Here is a 19,146-nt window from a genome sequence, read left to right as displayed (position 1 = left end):
CTGTTATCGTACAGTAGGTTTACCAGGACACTCCATGATAATACCCACGTTAGAGTCACTCCGCTGATAGTTAAGGTCTTTTGTATGTGTATATGGTTATTTAAATGTAATTCGTGAGATTTGTTGTAAACACTGTATGTTTGGTTTGCATGAGAATGTCACCACAGGTTGGCAAATGGTAATATTATTTTATAAATGGTATATGTTCAGTTACCATGATTTATTCTTGAGAAGAAATTATTTTTGAAAACTATGAAATAAGAACTTTAGATGTAAATGAGGGATAGAGGGTCTAATGAACAAGTTTTCATAGAAAGGCTTGCTTGGGCCCAGTAGGCCATGCCTATTGGGTCTATGCCCCGATCATGGCTCGGGATTTAGGCTGTGACAGATTACTTCGATCGATGATGTGATTCTTTGCCCATCACTTTGGCAAGCACGTGACTTGTATTTTGCCAACTGCTTCGTCGTTGGGCATTATTTGTTTCTTCGTCGGCTAGCCACTATGCGTGATTTGATTATGTCTAGGAAGGACCACTCACTGATTTGACATAATGTGAATTTATTTGTATACAACGTGTGACAGCCTTGGAAAGGCCTAGATAAATATGATATGAATCGATACGATACTCCAGTAACTAGAATGTGCGGTGGAAAATGATGTGACTGACTATGATTGAATTCGAGGGTAAGTCTAATGATGTGAGTGATGATCTTTGGAGATCTTGGGGATGATGATATGTCCCCATATTGAAGACTTAAGGATACTGATATGCCCTATATTCGGAGATGTTTGCTTGATTTTATTGATGCACTGGGAGTGCCATATTTATTATTTTTCCAATGAATGAATATGATTCTGATTATGTGCACCACTCACTGAGTATTATAGTGTCGGGATTAGACTTCATGCTCAAACATGAAATCAATCAAGAAATTAAAAAATATAACACAGCGAAAAAATAAACTAGGATTTAATCAGAGAAACAGTTGAATCCCACAAGATCAATGTTTGTCTTTTTCATGTAATTTTCAAATTAATTATGAATATTCATAAGTTTAAGAGTTACATGCCTTGCTCTAGATATCGTAATCAACAGCCAATTTAATCCAAAAACACTTATGATGAATCAAGAACATCGAAAGGAGAATAAGATGATCTAAAATCCTGAAATCGAAATCTTTGCTTCTTCACCTTTAGGATTTGTCAAATCTTCAGCCACCCAAGTGTTTGGCCTCTAACTGTAATCCTAGATACAACAATTGTATTTTAATTCAATTAAGTCCTTGTGAACTTAATTAATTTTCCACTTTATTTTGGTATATTCCAATTAAGTACAACTTAATTGATTATCCTTATTTAATCTCAATCATGTCATTTAATCTGTGTGACTCATTAGGCTTTTAACATGTTAGCAACAAATATAAATCTTAATCAAATATCAATTTGATAATTGATTTATATTTATAGATCATGAGCAGCATCTAGCAATACATCATGACCACCAAAATGTTAAAATATCAATTAAAGAATTTAACAAAGCCCTTCAGTGATAAGCCTCTTAGTGCAATATGATCCTTTCAACAAATATCCCGGATATGTCATAAAGCATGGCTCAGTGTCTGCTTATAACATTCCATATTAGTTCTCATAATTCATGACTAACCTTATGAGTTTAGGAAACTAACTTTCCTTAAATTCATCATGCTTTGGCCAAAGACTTTATGCAAGTTAATCAAGAATTGAGAATAAGTGAGATACATCCCCTCATATCACTTGGGGTGATAAATCCTTTCTTGACCACTCATTCACCTTCGCATGCTTCATGGCATACCCAAAACACCCTGTTTAGACATTTGGTCGCCTCCAAAATCATAGGGGTGAAATCAAAATATGTCATTCCCCATACAAGATGACTTGGTGTCTCAAGTCCAAAAACTAATTGCACACCTATCACATGAGAACATATTCCATAAACACTGGAGTGAAATACTAAATGGAGTTCTCAGAACGGGGCATGTTCAGTGAACAAGCTCTTTAACAACCACCTACATGTTATCCTTAAGTATCTTATATACTTCAATCTATGAGATCGATTGCTTACTTCCTAGGTAAGGAAGCTTAACATGTACTAGTCTTTAAGCATTGTCAATTCCCTGTCTTGACAATACAATTACCAGGAATAATTTTAAGAACATGGCTTTGATGCATAGTGATCTCTTAGTTATAGCAACTTTACAATTCTTTTGCAAGGCCTTTATGTTCCATGCATTTCATCCAATTCGTACTAAATAACTCCTTATTATTGCACTAACATGAAAGAAAACCTTTATCACATATAGTTATGTGATTAAGTATGCATTAAATGACAATCTATATTCCTTGTGTTGGGATGAGCCTTGCAGCTAATTGGGGTTGGTTAAGGCTTGATCCCAATTGTGCAACAATATCATTCACGTTGAATGATTAAAGGTTTTCCTTCATCAATAAAACATCAATTATAACAAGTTATAAGTCGAATTGGATGAAGTCCATGAGATTAATATGCCTTGCAAAGGAACTGTAATAGGTTGCAGTTGTGAGATCTTTATGCATCAAAGCGTAAATCTCAAAATGTTCCTAATCAATGTATCATTGAGATTGGACATCAATGATACCTAGAGACTAGTACATTCTTTGTTCCTTGCTTGAGAAGTAAGTAACTGATCTCATAGGTTGAAGTATAGAGACACTTGGAACTGGAATGTAGGTGCTTGCCTAGGAGAGTAGGTTAACTGAATATAGCTCGCCATGAGAAGTGCATTTGGTATTTCACTCAAGTGTCTATGCTATACTTCTCATGTATCAACTGCGTAAATACTCCTTGGACTTAAGAAACCAGGTTGTCTTATGTGTGGAGTGCTATGCTTTGATTTCATCCTTACGTGTGCCTAACCAAGGATGCCAAAACAGGATGCTTTTTGGTATAGTATGAAGCATGTGAAGGCAAATGAGTGATCAAGATAGGAATCATCACCTCAAGTGATGAAGGAGACATATCCTAACTGTTTTTGGTTGATATTAGCTTATTAAAGTCTTTGGCAAAGGCGACTTGAAGATTATGAAAAGAGTTTCATAAATCTTCATAAAGCTAATGATCAAATTTTAAGAACGAATATGGAGAGCAAAAAGAGTAGACACTGCACCATGCTCTTATCATCTTCGGGATATATGATGAGGGAATGAATTACACTGAAAGTGTCACGACCCGGAACCTCACTCGGGCCCATGACAACCGTCGCGACGTCCCAATTGACACTCATTACCCGAAATGCCAATCGGAGTCCCGTAAGGCTTACGTATCAGTTTCTTGCCTTTCCTGTGAGCAATCATTATTAAACATTCCATTTTAAACAATTACAAGCCATTTCCGGCTCAAGTAAATCAAAAGACAAAAATTATTTTTTAAAAAAAAGATTTATAGACAAATATTACTATTCAAAATATTGATTAAAATATAGCATTTTTATATAAAACAATATTTATAGAAATACGTGTAAGTAATCTTTTGTAACATGGAAGTAAAATAAGTTCATACATACAATAATTTACAAAGTTATAATATACAATAATAATTACAATGACAAGTGCCCCATAAATACACTAAGTGTTGGTGATAGTAATCTACTGTCTGTGAGATAGAGGGGTCAACTGGAATCCTCGACAAAATCGGGTATCCACAAGCTACCACAGGCCTGAAATATTTGGAAAGGAGGTGGGTGAGATTTTGCAATCCCAATGAGTAAACAGACATTATTATAAATATTTAAAGGTGAGTAAAATGGAGGCAAGTTTAAACAACAAATCACAAACCATTTTATAAGGTTTTCAATTTATTTCTTAAACCATAAAATATTTGTAATTTACCAAAATAGTTGTTAAGGCTTATGACTTTTATTAGAAAGAAGGCTCAAGCCAAAAACTAGTCCTTGGGGATACCTTGGCTGAGGCATCTAACCGAGTTCGCCAAGGTTGTTAAGATATTTACATGTTAAACACATGTTAGTTTTGAAAACAAGCCGTTCCTTGGCGTTGGTCGAGTTACACATTCACGTGGGGGTTCGACGTGAAGTGAGCTCTAACACTACCCCAGGAGTTACCTTCCTCGCCTCTACAACCGGAGTAACTATGCAACTGGGTTTACCGTACCCCTCTAATAGGCAGTCCACGAAAACCAGTCACTGTAGTGACTAAACCCACCGATTTTAATAAAATTTCGACAGTATAACATGGCTTTTATCTATTTATCTAGCCTGCATAGTAAAAGACAGCTTACATAAATTCCCAATGCAATTAGAAAATATAGCCACATATACTCATATATCATAAGCCATTCATAGGAAATATATTTTTCAAGACAATTGGCAGCCTCCAATTACTCAATTTCATGATCAAAAGTTTCTTATTTCAAATAATCAACACAATATATTTATTTGTCACATTTATTTTTAAAACATCAAAAGTCCCATTTTAATCTCATTTTCGTTTCATAAAATATGTAAAGAGCATTTAAAAAAAACCTCTAGATAATTTACAATAATAATAGGTTTACTCACAGTTTGTACAAATTAAATGCTTTCTAGGTGCCCCGATCACTGTTCGTCGAGTACGACTTCCTTGCCTTTACCGGAAGGCTCTCCTCCTAGACACATTGCAAAAATTACACAATTCACCACATTGATGCTAAATCACTATATAATTGACTTAAATCCTATACTAATGCATGGTATGAAATGCAATAGCCTAAAACGGCTTAAACGCGGTATTAACCTATTTTTGGCACTTTTCCCGATAAATTGCTAATGCTCTCCATTTTAGCTCTAAATTGTCCCATTTTCTCTCCAAAATTTCTAACCATTAAATATCAGCCAATAACCCTATAAAATCACCAAACTCAGCTCACTTTCCTCCTCGAAAAATTCGGTCAAAAATGGGACATTAACTCGGTTAATTTTCCACTTTGTTTTTCTATCACATTTAACCATTTTTCATCATTTTCTCTTCATTTCTCTTAGAATAAAAATCAGTTCATCATCATTATACATCACTGAATATTCGGCCAAGGGTGGGTATTGTGAGAATTTCATGCTTTCTTGCCCTATTTGATTTCTATACACATTTAACTAACTAAAATTACCAATTTAACTAAGAATCAAAACATAAAAATTTCAAAATCCTTCCCCTTGAAATTTGGCCAGCCCTTGGTATCACTTTTTGATCTCTCTCCTCAAGCATGCTAAATGAAAATAGAGGCATAGGAAAGGTAGAAATCAAGCTAAAGTCGAAAAATCTTACCGTTAGACGCGTAAACGGACGAAAAACGCGAATTCCCCTTTGAATTTTCTAGTTTTCCTTTGGTTTTTCTCTTTTCTGCCTTTCCTGTCTATTTTCTCTCTTATTTTCTCCTTATGGTCGACCATCACCTGATGTGGGGTTTAAATGGGCTGATTTTCCTTTAAAATAATATTAAATCATTAAAAAGTGCCATGTATCACTTTTTCATTGGCCCATTTTTAAAATTTCATCCTTTAAACTTCAATTTTTTTTCACCACTTAAAATACCATATTTATTCATCCAAAAATAAATAAATCCTATGATTTTGACAAGTTTTGGGTGGTGAAAGTTACGGTTTTACCCTGGGGTGACAAAATTATCGTTTTGCCCCTATGTTCCGAAAATTGTCGGAATTGAAAATTTTCACTTCCTATCATTAAATTATACTCCAAATAGTTAATCTTGGTCAAAAATTTCACTCCATGATCAAATTATTATCTTAGGTGGCAAAATGACGATTTTGCCCCTAAACATCAAAATTTTCAAATTTTCCCCAAATGAACCCTCGAACTCCGAACAATCATTTGTAGTCATTCCTGGACTGTAAAATATTAAATTTCATCCTACGATTCCTATTTGAACTAGTTCGAGATTAAATCTACTCAAGTGTACTGTTAGGTACAATACCGGGTTTCATCTATTCTTAAGGGCTTTTCTAGAGTAATAACATGCTACTCAGTGCATGTATGTCATGACATGTGTTTATAGGGTCGGGTTTTACAGAAAGGCTGATCACTGATAGGTTGAGTCAAACCATCTTGACTCTTCTAACATTTGAGTGGCCATGATGGATTGATAGATCCCAATCTTGGTTTATGAAATCTAAGTAGTTAACTTGATTAATGATAAATTTAAAGTAGTTAAATTTATCTAATTCTAAGTTTAACTTAAGAATTATGTGTTGAGTTTATCGCCAACATGTTATAAGCCTAATGTGTTACACACCTAAAATGAATGTTGAAAATAAAATGGAAGAGGTGATTAAGTTGGACTTAATCAAATTAGAAGTTATGAACTTGTCAAGCACTTGATTAAAATTGTTTAATTAAGTTGTGCCTAATTAATTAAATCATTACGCCTAATTAATTAAATTATTTAATTAAGTCATTGGGCATAATTAATTAAATTAAACAATTAAGTTATTGGGCCTAATTGATTAAATTTTTTTAATTAAGCCATTGGACTTAATTGATTAAAATTGTTTATGTGATACCCCAACTTCTATAGGCTTGTAACTAAGTATAGATGTAATAATATGAGCTAGGGGTAGTTTTGTCATTTTCTCTAATGAGCTTCCAGAAGAAAGTTTTGTGATATTTTAAGGCCTAAATAGGCATAAGACAGTATAAATGATGTGTGCTGATGAAAACACGAAGAAAACTAGAAGTTTCAACAATTTTCATAACAGGGGCAAAATGGTCATTTTTCACCTCAGGTTAAAATTTTAAGTTTTTATGAACCTGAGCATGTTTAGACCATTATGGATATTGTCCCAGTGTTAAAAGAGCAAAAAGATTGCATAAAAGATTGGAAGAGAGAAAGTTAATTGGTGGAGGGGCATTTTTGTAATTTTAAAGGAAAGGATAAGGTTGCCTATAAATACCTTGAATTTCAAGCAGCTTCTTGAGTTTTCCAGTAGCTGGTCTTCTTCTTCCCTTCTCCTCTCTCACGTTTCTTCAAACTCCATGGAAGCTTGATTTTCAAACTTCCACAACTTTCTCTCTCTATCTCCAATTTTCATGCTTTTGGTACACCCTTCCATAAACCCTTGTGCTATTTCATCTTCTCACTTCAAAAACCTTGAAATATCTTGTTTTCATACTTTCTCTCACTAGTTGGGCATCTTAGAGAGAGAAAGAGAGAATCACTCCATTGATTTGGAAGCTGTTGGAAGAGAATCCAACTACAAAGGAACCCTAGGGTGAGTGATGCACCAAGTTTTATTTTTAGTTGCAGAAAATGGCTAGTAATTGTGATTTATGAGCTGTTTTGTTGTTTAGTATGTTCATTACTTTTTAGTGATTAAGATAGTGAACATAGATAGCCATTTAAAGTGGCAATTGAAAACTAGCTAAGAGATAGCTTTTAGAGTTCCTAGTGTGCAAATTGATCTATTGTTTATGTTAATGTGATCTTAGGTTTTTAAGGAAGCACCATCATTCCAATTGGATCATTAGGGGATTTTGAGTCAACTAAAGGTTCTACAATCAATTGGTGAGTGGACTACCTTCAAAACTTATTTTGGGAATATGATGGATTTGACAAAGTGTTTGAATGGTTTTATACAATTTTTCATGAAAATGAATGCCTTGGGAACAAGCTTTTGAGAAAAGGTTTATGTTATGAAATGTGATTATTATGGATTTCTATGTGGCTGCATTATGTTGATATACATATATGCTTGAGTATAATGTTGTGTAATTATATTGACCCGGCTATGTGCGAGTAGGGAGTGCGCATAAGCCGAGGATGACCCAGTTATGTGCGAGTAGGGAGTGCGCATAACCCGGTGATGACCCAGCCATGTGCGAGTAGGGAGTGCGCATGAGCTAGTGATGATGATGATGGGATGGTGTGATGATGATGATGGGTATATATGTATATATATATATATATATATATGTAAATATGTGTGTTATAGGAAATTGATGGATAATGGGTTATGGTTGTAATGCATGTGAAACTTGACATGTTAAACCTTGAGAAATTGTTATGTGTTTTCATGTTGGTTTGGACCTTTTGGCAGGGTGGTTTCTCCTTTGGGAGAAAGGTAAATTTTGTATTGATGCCTTGTATTTCACTGCAGCGAAAAACTCTCAGGTTTTGAAAGGGTACACTAGTCGAAAACTCGCTGCAGCGAGGATGCATTTTTGCTGCAACGAGAATGACACCGTAGCTTCTCGCTGCAGTGAGAAACTTTTTGTTTTCTGGGTTATAATTTCGCTGCAACGAAAAACTTTTTGTTTTGGTCTCTTATCTTGTCCAATTGCTGCCCTATCTTTCACTTCTTTGCTACCATATGGGAGCATAGACTTTCAACATTAAGGATTAAAAGAGTTAAGTTTAAAATGAGGAGGTTTAGTGAGAAACCCTCTGCCAGTTGAGAAACCCTCGTTCGGTTAATAACTAAATCCCAACATCGCTGCAACGAAAATTCATTCTCGCTGCAGCGAAGATTCGTTTTCGTATTTGACTTGCTTGTGTAATATTGAAGTTTTCATTCTTCAAATGGTTTGTTATGTATGGGTCCTTGATTTTCAAATGATTAATCATTTAAGGGCTTGATGAGGGGTTTTCAATCAGAATAGAAATAAATTGCATTGTTTTGAAAAAGAATGCATCATGATTTCATTAAAGATTCCTTATGGTATTGTTGTTCCCTTGTTCACTCACTAGGTTTATACTCACCATTTTCAAATTCATGTTTTCAGATCATGAGGCAGTCGGTAACTAGGACGAGGTGTCCTTGTAGACCTGTGTCCATCTTTTGGTAGGTGTCTTGGCATTTAGTAGCTGTACATTCATCGAGTCCCTCCGCTGGAAGTCGAGTGTTATTTTGTTTTGTATAGACAAACTTAATGTAAATTATTAGAATACATGTTGTAGACATTGTATGTAAATTTTTAAGGAGTAATGCCAGTACGAGTTGGCAATGTATATCATTATCTTGATTTAAAAGTATGAAATATGACTTAGCGATATTTGATGGAATGATGAGTAGGATAAATCGATAGGCTTGCTTGGGTTTAATAGACTACGTTTATTGGGCCCTTGCGCTGGTCATGGCCCAAAAATTTGGGTCATGACAGTTTAATTAAATTGTTGGGCTTAATTAATTAAATTGTTTAACTAAGTTATTAAGCCTAATTGATTAAATTAAACAATTAAGTTAACTAGGCTTCTTAAGGACTTAATTCAATTGTTTAATCAAATTATTGGACTAATTGGCAATTACAAAATATTTTTGTAATTAGGGTTTAAAAGTAATCCAAGGTATAAGTACCTTACTATAGCCTCCAAACAAATTGAGAGAGAATGGCTGAAAAATTAAGAGAATGACACATTAGAAATTTCTTTTGTGTTGTCGTTCCTTGGTTGAAGAAAAATAGTTTTTCATTCACTTAATTTCTTTTGTGTGTTCAGCCCCAAAATTTTTGTGTGGATTATGAGTTTATGAAACTCATTTTTGCTAGCACATTGTCAAGGCATAGCACTCCCAATCCTTACAGAAGGATTTTCTAGTTCATTAGTGTGGATCACCATCAGAGGTTGCACAAGGATTCCTTGGACAGCTTTGGTTTGCAACCACCAGACTGAGGTGGTTGAGCTTTTTGAAGGCTGATTTGGTGGTTTAATAAAGGATTCATCAACCTTTGTTATTTAGGTAAACTTGATATGATCATATATATTTTGTTTATTTAGTTCTATACTCAATTTGGCATGGAAGAGATCCTAGGAGGGTGAAGCGTAATTTAATTTTTAAATTTATTTTTGCTGCGTTTTATTTGTATTTGATGCATGATCAGCCCTCACCCAACACCTTGACCAATCCAATTCGCTAAAGGGCATATACCAACATATAGTACTTACCCATTTTGTACCATGTGCAGAAAAATAGGCCACTGGATAGAGCGTGGCAAGGATCGTCTATTACTAGACCGATTTTGGCATCTAGTATGTCCCCCATTTTGGTCACTTTGCTGGGTCAAGTACACATTAGCTTCCATATGATAAATTTTAAGTTTAGAAAGAAATGTGTTTTGGATATTGTAGGCACTGACTGTGATGAAATATTTGGTACTAAAGGTTCTTACGTAGAACTCGTCTTGAATGGTCAATGTGTGACCTTATGATGATTGTATGAATTATGTGCTAGGGTTGATGTTCCATGTTGAACTTGAATTATATTTATCATTATGACATATGATGTCAAGCCCGATCTTATAAAATACTTTCCATGTCATTCATATGATTGACAATATGCTTGCATACTTGGAAAGCCCTGAAAGAAAAATCGTTAAAAGACGACAATGTACCAAATGGTACAATTAAGTTAATTTAAGTCTCGAACTAGATCAAATAGAGAATTTAAAATGAAATTAAGAATATTAAAGTCCCAGAATGGTTTAATATGGTGATTTGGAGTTCGAGGATCAATTTGAAGTCAAACTAGAATTTTTACTGTCCAGGGGCAAAATGGTCATTTGCCACCCAAGGACACAATGGGAATTTTTAGAAAAGAATTTTTTTAGCCCCATTTGACTTATTGGAGTATGATTTGAGTATTGGAGTATAATTTGAGGGTTTGGCAGTGAAAAAGTTTAATTCCAGTGATTTCTAGAGTGTAGGGGCAAAATCGTAATTTTGCCACTCGCGGACAAAATTTGAGATTTTGAGAGAATTTAGATCAAATTTGACAAATTGGAGAATGGTATGAGTATAAGGGATGAAAAATATGTCTATGGGCAATTTTTCAATTTTTGGGGCAAAAATGTAATTTTTGACTTTTACGGGGGTAAAAGTGTAAATTTCAAAAATTACTCCACCAAGACTTTGGATAAGTCTGAGAATTTTACCTAAGCTATGGATATGTGGGACAAGTGTATGGTGAAAATTTGGAAATAAATGGATGGCTAGAATTTAAGGAATTAATAAAACATTAAAAAAATGAATAAAATAATATTATATTATTTTAGCCTTTAAAAAGGTGAAAATTCCGGAATTCTCATCTTCTTCAGCTGTCCAAACCAGGGGAGAAAAGGAAAAAAAAAAAAACAAGAATCCTACCTGAAAAATTTGGAGAAAATCAAGAGAAATCAAGAAATCAAGCATTAAAAAGGTAAATTTCATTGATTTTCCTTGTGATTTTCACTACCCATGCATTTTTTTCTCATTTCCATGCAAAATTACAAAGTGGGTATGGACACCCATGCTGGCCAAACCTCCATGGATGAGTTTTGAGCTTGATTTTTGGTTGATTTTAATTGAATTAAGTGATTTTAGTTAAGTTATATTGAAATATAGCAAAAATAAGCTAGAAGTATAATTTTCTCCCATTGAAACCCATTATGCTGAATTTTCTAGGGGAATATTGGCTGCTGATCTTGATGGTTATTTGAGGAATTATGATGAATAATGATGAATTATGAGCCTAGAAAAATAATGGATATTTTCGGAGCAAAAATACAAATTTTTACCCACTAGGGGTATTTTCGTAATTTGTTATCGGGACTGATAATTTGCACCACACTGAGGGACATTAAGTCAATTTGGGTGCAATTGAGGTGTAGAAACTGAAAAAAATTAATTTGGAGTTTAAACGGACGCGTATATCAATTTATCGAGTAAAAGACCGAAATAGGCTAACACCGCATTTAGGCAAAAATTTAGACATTTTTGCATTCCATATCAAGCATTAGTAGTCTAAATTAGTTTAATTTCAATTTACTACCAATGTGGTGAATTTCTCGATTTTGTACTGTGTCAAGGTGGTGAGTCCTCTAATAAAGGCAAGGGAATTGCACCCGAGGACCAATAGTCTGAGTATTTCGAAAATCCTCACTCTAGACACGGTGAGTAACCTTACCATCATTTTAATTATCTAAAGTATGTTTTTATTCGGTTTTGGTGAATTTTATGAAAATGAGTTCAAATGGTAAATTTTTATGTTTTGTAAACAAAATGAGTTTAAATGAAAATATTTTATAAATTGTCTTGAAACGAAATAACGATTTTGAAAAATAGAGTAATTGGAGACCACTGATATGTTGTAAATTTAAAATTGAATTAATGGCTTATGTTATTGTATTGGCATGACTGGCTGGGCTGTGTTTTTATGAATTATATGAATTGCTTTATTTTACCCTTGCAGGCTGGGTAGTAATATATTAGCCCTGTCATGCTGTCAAAATTTTATTGTATGGTGGGTTTGACCTGCTGCAGTGGGCTGGATTCTGTGGACTAGCCTATTAGAGGGGCACGGAATCCTGTTATATTTTTACCTCGGTTGGAGAGGCGAGTAGGGTAACTCCTGAGGTATAACTTTTAGAGTTCACTTCACGCCAAACCACCTCGTGAAGGGGAACTCGGCCAACGTCAAGGAATGGCTATGTTTTCAAAATAAAAACATGACTTTCTAATAGCCTTGGCGGACTCAGTTGGGATAGCCCTCGGCCAAGGTATCCCAAATAACTGAGTATGATAATAATTTTTGGCATGAGCCAAGCTTTTTAAGAAATTCATAAGCCATACTGATTACTTGCTTTAAATAAATTGATTTCATTTGGTTGAAATAAGTTGAAAGATGATAAATTACAGTTTGATGAAATGTTTTAATAGTCTCCTTTTACTCGACTTTAGATATTTTGAGTGATGTTTGTTTACTCACTGGGATTTTATAATCTCACCACCCTCATTTCCACCCATTTCAGGTTCAGAATAGATTGTAGATAACTGATATCGGCAAGGATTACAGTTGAACTTGCCACATCCAAAGACTGTAGGTTCATTTCTTTTGATACTTTTGGTCATTCGTGGGCCCACGTGTCACTGTAAATTAAATTCTATACTTTGGTTATCTGTATTACGGTATGTAAGAATTTATTTTGCTTTTACGCTATAAAAATTATTTATGCAGTGTTCTTAAAATATCGTTTTATGTGAAAATTGAATATTTTATTGAATATTTTTATTTTATTATAACAGTCATAATTCCATTTTAAACGAATGTTTTAGACATCCAAAATTATTTTTGATTAAGAAATATGTGTTTTCCACTTACATACTATATTTTTAGATGATTTTTGAGATTTTTGGGATAAATGACAAAAATACCCCTGTGAGACGGAAATTATTATTTCATTTGTTTAAGTTGGAAACAGTTTAAAATCTTTTAAAATGTGGTATTTGGAAACAGCTACCCACAGGGGAAATGAGAAGCTGATATTAAAGCCTTGCGGGGTCTCGGTTGACATTCTGGGTAATGAATGTAAATTGAGACGTCGCGGCGGTTGTCACGGGCTCGATGGGAGTTCCGGGTCATGACAATTAAGTTGGTATCAGAGCTGTTGGTTTGAAAGATTAGAGTTTTGGGTTTAAAGTTATTTTAAAGCTGTTTTAAAAATTTACAGTGTTAGTGTGGCCCCGAGTTAAGTTAGGTTAGGTTGAATAAAATACATGCATAAGCATATAGAGCCTGAGGTTGCCTAAACTCACTTTGTTCCCTCTTATAGATTATTATGTCTCATCGACGCAAACAACCACCTTTCACTAGATCAGTTGGGAGGGGAAGAGGTTGTTTTCAACGTCGTCAGTTAGGTGCAATAGAGGAGGAATCGACTGCATCCACCATTCGGGCAGCACCTGCTGCTGAACAAACCGAGACTCCTCCACATCCTCCACCTCCTCTGCCACTTACTAGTATTCCTGCTATGCCTCTTGAGGCAGTTCAGGCATTAGCAGCCTTCTTTACTGCTATTGCTGGCCAGGCTCAAGCTGGTCAAGCTCTTCCTACAGTTCCTCTGGCTTCTCCTTCAGTACCACCATCCCCACCTCCTGTCCCACCACCAGTGCTGGATGTTTCTGATTCTAAGAAGCTTAAAGAGGCTAGGCAACATAGTTGTGTTTCTTTTATGGGTGAGTCGGACGCAACCGTGGCTAAAGAGGTGGTGCGAATGGCTTTAAGAGCCGAGAAGCTTGCGAATGAAAATAAGAGTCTGCGAGCTGAGTTAGCAAAAAGGAGAAATCTAAGTGTATCTTCTAGTCAGCCACCAAACAGAGGCAAAAACTCTTCTGTTTCAGGAAGTTCACGTAGATGCAGAAATTGTGGGAATTATCATGTTGGGCCGTGCAGAGGGCCTGCACGATGTTTTCATTGTGATCAACTGGGTCACATTAGGAGAGATTGTCCACAGTTAGGACGGGCTACGGTAGCTGCTCCATCTCCACCAGCTCATACGGATATACAGAGGAGAGATTCCTCTGGATTGCAACCGAGACAGGGATGATTTTGACATACCACCAAGGGTAGATTAAATAAGTTGAAATTAGTGCTCTAATAAAGTACGTATGATAGAAAGCTAGTTTGTAAGTTGTAGTTTTCATGATCATGAAATATATAAAGATTATCAATATATGGACATACATTTGGAGTTGTAATTTACAAGTTTGAAGTATTTAAGATATGATTAAATGGAATTAGCATTAGTTAGGGTACGTAAATCTTTTAATTAATTTCTATGGAGTATCCATGATAGTAGAATGGAGGAACATCGTGCAGTGATGCTATATGGTGAAATCACTATACAATATGGAAAGGGTATTTTCGAGTGGGATTTATTGACTGATGATAAGTGATGAACAATTTGAGATACATGTAGCTATGAATAAATTTGGAGATTTTTGCTTAAGCAAACTTGTATTAAATGTTATGGTAAAGATATATGAATGCTAGTGGCAAAATAAATATGTTAAATCAATGTTTTGATCGCAAACTTGTGATAGAAAGTTAGTCTTACTAATTGTGGTATAGACTCGAAGGGAAGCCACACGATTGTGAATAATTGAGGTAGTAGCTTTAAGGGGAGAAGAGTTGCTGGGATAAAGTGAAATCAAATAGTTGCAACGCCACAGTACTGACTCTCAAACACTGTCGCGTTAAGAACCCCTAATGGCTAACAAGCAAGAGCAAATTGAGAGTGGCATGAAGATGAAACTCACGAGTTGAAGAATGGTCATTGGTTTTCATGCTAAGCTTTGTTGTTTGGAGTCTTAAGTGCATTGGGAGGTATTAAGATAAAGATGATGAGTGAAATTACAAAGTTTTTTTTTTTTTATTTTATTTTATTACCTTATATATATTGGCATGTAAGAGGAAGAAAAGTTAGAGAATTTTTGAGATGGCTACATAAAAATAAATTAACATGTGGAGTGTTAAGATGAATAATATGATGACTGAAGTCAAATCTTAAGAAATAAAGAAGACAAGAGATTAAGTCTTGTTAAAGACTAAAGAGGAAGCGAGCGAAAGGTTAGATGAATGTATGAGATACTGATAAGAGATGTCAATAGCAAGTGAGGAAAATGTAAATAAAGATTTCAATAATGATATAGCAAATGAGTTTATATAGAATATTGTTATGAGAATATACTGATCTTGTCTTGACCTTGTTGAAAGGAAAGGATTAGTAACAACACAAGTAAACTAGGTGACATGCTAGAAACCCATGGAGATAAATTGAAGCATGAGTAGTTGGGCATGCCTTTATGGAAATGATATACTTGGTGTATAAAAGAGTAAATAAGTGATTAAGTGTTTCAAGAATGTTTAAACGCCCTTGAGAAAGAATTATAAGTTATACATGATGGGCATAAGATGCGTGACTTTGAAACTTGCTAAGGAGCCAAATGGCTAAGTTACGGGTTAAATGATCATATGTTGTGAGACATAAATTTAAAATAAATATCCCTAACGAAATACTCAAGAGAAGTTCTGCCATGGATCATGTGAAAGCAAACACTAAGTTATGTAGTTATAAAAAGGAAGCTATAAGCTGAGAGTGGTATAAGTATTAACATTAAAAAGTACTTGAGGAGAATTTAGTTTCAAGTCTTGTAATTTCAAGTACAATTTGTAAATTAGTTAAGGAAGAATGATGTTATATTCATATGAAAGAGTGGAATAAAGGATGATAGAAGTTAACCTTGATAATGAAGTCAGATAATGAAACTTTCTTAATATATTATGGGAATTGGAATTCGAAAATACGTGAGGCATACATGATTCAAATGAATCTGAGTTTTAAGTGACAAATCAATATCGAAATGCAATAAGGATACAATATATAGGAGACATGAAGGATAATTGAGGAATAAGGATGACTTTTAGGAATTGTAGTATTGCATAAGATGCAATGATCAAGTCAAGATAAATTTTTGAGATACCAATGGGATTATAAAACATACACGCATAATAGATTATAATTCAATGGAGATGACATTGTGATGCAATGATATACAGTACAAGGAAACTTAAGCATATAATTGGAAACGATAAGAAGAGAATATAAGTATATAAATGATGAGGAACTATACACAGGCATGATGAGAATTTGTATGAATTATGAAGCTTATTCTATTGAATCTTGATTGTGGATGGGAATGAATTAAGAGAAATTAGTCTGAAGGCATTTGAAAACAGAGACTCGTATACATAATGAGGAATATAGACATTTGAATGTATATGTATATGTATGTGTGGAGTAGTGATGTACCCAACTAAATGAATAATGGTTTTAGTGGTTCAAGATTTGAACTCAATATATTTGATGAGTTGTATAGATAATGTAACGATTAAGAATCTTATCAGAAGACGATTTATGGTGACCTAAGGAATTTTGGAGAAATAGTTAAGGGAATATAATCTATAGTACGATTAAGCCATATGAGATGGATTAATAAGATTAAGAAGATTGAAATTTCCTAAATGCAAAGTAAACATGAAATATGTAGAAATAATTAAAGCCATTAATTTTCCTGAACGCTGAGGATATGTACAGGAATGAGTATGGCGTGTTAATGATGTTGTAAACTACACAATAGTGTATGAGGATAGGATGAATGAATGAAAGTCGAGAAGTTTGATATGGAATGAAGTAATAAGATAGTGATTGGTATACCTAAATAAGAATAAAATGCGATCGAAATTGGTATGATTGAGATGGAGTTATGGTTCAAGCTTAATGATAGTAATAAAAGCATGCTTGGTGTCTCGATATAAGAGATCATAATTGTGAAGGTTATTGTTGATCTGATTTTAAAGGATAATAATAGACATAAGCGAAGTACTTGAGTTGAATTGGAGGTAAATGAGGTGAACAAATCGAAATTCCCTATAAAGGGGAAGACATAAGAAGTCGAGCATTAGATGAGAAAATAATACCCCTACATTTTCTCTGAGTTCAGTACATGAAATTTTGAGGTCAAAATTTTATTTTAAGGGAGATAGTGTTGTCAAGCCCGATCTTATAAAATACTTTCCATGTCATTCATATGATTGACAATATGCTTGCATACTTGGAAAGCCCTGAAAGAAAAATCGTTAAAAGACGACAATGTACCAAATGGTACAATTAAGTTAATTTAAGTCTCGAACTAGATCAAATAGAGAATTTAAAATGAAATTAAGAATATTAAAGTCCCAGAATGGTTTAATATGGTGATTTGGAGTTCGAGGATCAATTTGAAGTCAAACTAGAATTTTTACTGTCCAGGGGCAAAATGGTCATTTGCCACCCAAGGACACAATGGGAATTTTTAGAAAAGAATTTTTTTAGCCCCATTTGACTTATTGGAGTATGATTTGAGTATTGGAGTATAATTTGAGGGTTTGGCAGTGAAAAAGTTTAATTCCAGTGATTTCTAGAGTGTAGGGGCAAAATCGTAATTTTGCCACTCGCGGACAAAATTTGAGATTTTGAGAGAATTTAGATCAAATTTGACAAATTGGAGAATGGTATGAGTATAAGGGATGAAAAATATGTCTATGGGCAATTTTTCAATTTTTGGGGCAAAAATGTAATTTTTGACTTTTACGGGGGTAAAAGTGTAAATTTCAAAAATTACTCCACCAAGACTTTGGATAAGTCTGAGAATTTTACCTAAGCTATGGATATGTGGGACAAGTGTATGGTGAAAATTTGGAAATAAATGGATGGCTAGAATTTAAGGAATTAATAAAACATTAAAAAAATAAATAAAATAATATTATATTATTTTAGCCTTTAAAAAGGTGAAAATTCCGGAATTCTCATCTTCTTCAGCTGTCCAAACCAGGGGAGAAAAGGAAAAAAAAAAAACAAGAATCCTACCTGAAAAATTTGGAGAAAATCAAGAGAAATCAAGAAATCAAGCATTAAAAAGGTAAATTTCATTGATTTTCCTTGTGATTTTCACTACCCATGCATTTTTTTCTCATTTCCATGCAAAATTACAAAGTGGGTATGGACACCCATGCTGGCCAAACCTCCATGGATGAGTTTTGAGCTTGATTTTTGGTTGATTTTAATTGAATTAAGTGATTTTAGTTAAGTTATATTGAAATATAGCAAAAATAAGCTAGAAATATAATTTTCTCCCATTGAAACCCATTATGCTGAATTTTCTAGGGGAATATTGGCTGCTGATCTTGATGGTTATTTGAGGAATTATGATGAATAATGATGAATTATGAGCCTAGAAAAATAATGGATATTTTCGGAGCAAAAATACAAATTTTTACCCACTAGGGGTATTTTCGTAATTTGTTATCGGGACTGATAATTTGCACCACACTGAGGGACATTAAGTCAATTTGGGTGCAATTGAGGTGTAGAAACTGAAAAAAATTAATTTGGAGTTTAAACGGACGCGTATATCAATTTATCGAGTAAAAGACCGAAATAGGCTAACACCGCATTTAGGCAAAAATTTAGACATTTTTGCATTCCATATCAAGCATTAGTAGTCTAAATTAGTTTAATTTCAATTTACTACCAATGTGGTGAATTTCTCGATTTTGTACTGTGTCAAGGTGGTGAGTCCTCTAATAAAGGCAAGGGAATTGCACCCGAGGACCAATAGTCTGAGTATTTCGAAAATCCTCACTCTAGACACGGTGAGTAACCTTACCATCATTTTAATTATCTAAAGTATGTTTTTATTCGGTTTTGGTGAATTTTATGAAAATGAGTTCAAATGGTAAATTTTTATGTTTTGTAAACAAAATGAGTTTAAA

General features: G+C 34.1%; 1 long non-coding RNA gene across 1 annotated transcript; it reads left to right on the top strand.

The window, feature by feature from the left end:
- The first annotated feature begins 11,091 nt into the window (after positions 1–11,091).
- Positions 11,092–13,004, top strand: LOC148764645 (uncharacterized). The gene is made up of 3 exons (XR_016026282.1): positions 11,092–11,214; positions 11,864–11,947; positions 12,806–13,004. It is a non-coding gene; the product is annotated as an uncharacterized LOC148764645 (long non-coding RNA).
- The last annotated feature ends 6,142 nt before the right edge of the window (positions 13,005–19,146 follow it).

The sequence above is a fragment of the Theobroma cacao genome, chromosome 1 (assembly GCF_053813885.1).
Source record: "Theobroma cacao isolate CCN51 chromosome 1, ASM5381388v1, whole genome shotgun sequence".
Classification (NCBI taxonomy): domain Eukaryota; kingdom Viridiplantae; phylum Streptophyta; class Magnoliopsida; order Malvales; family Malvaceae; genus Theobroma; species Theobroma cacao.
This window is presented reverse-complemented; position numbering and strand designations above follow the sequence as displayed.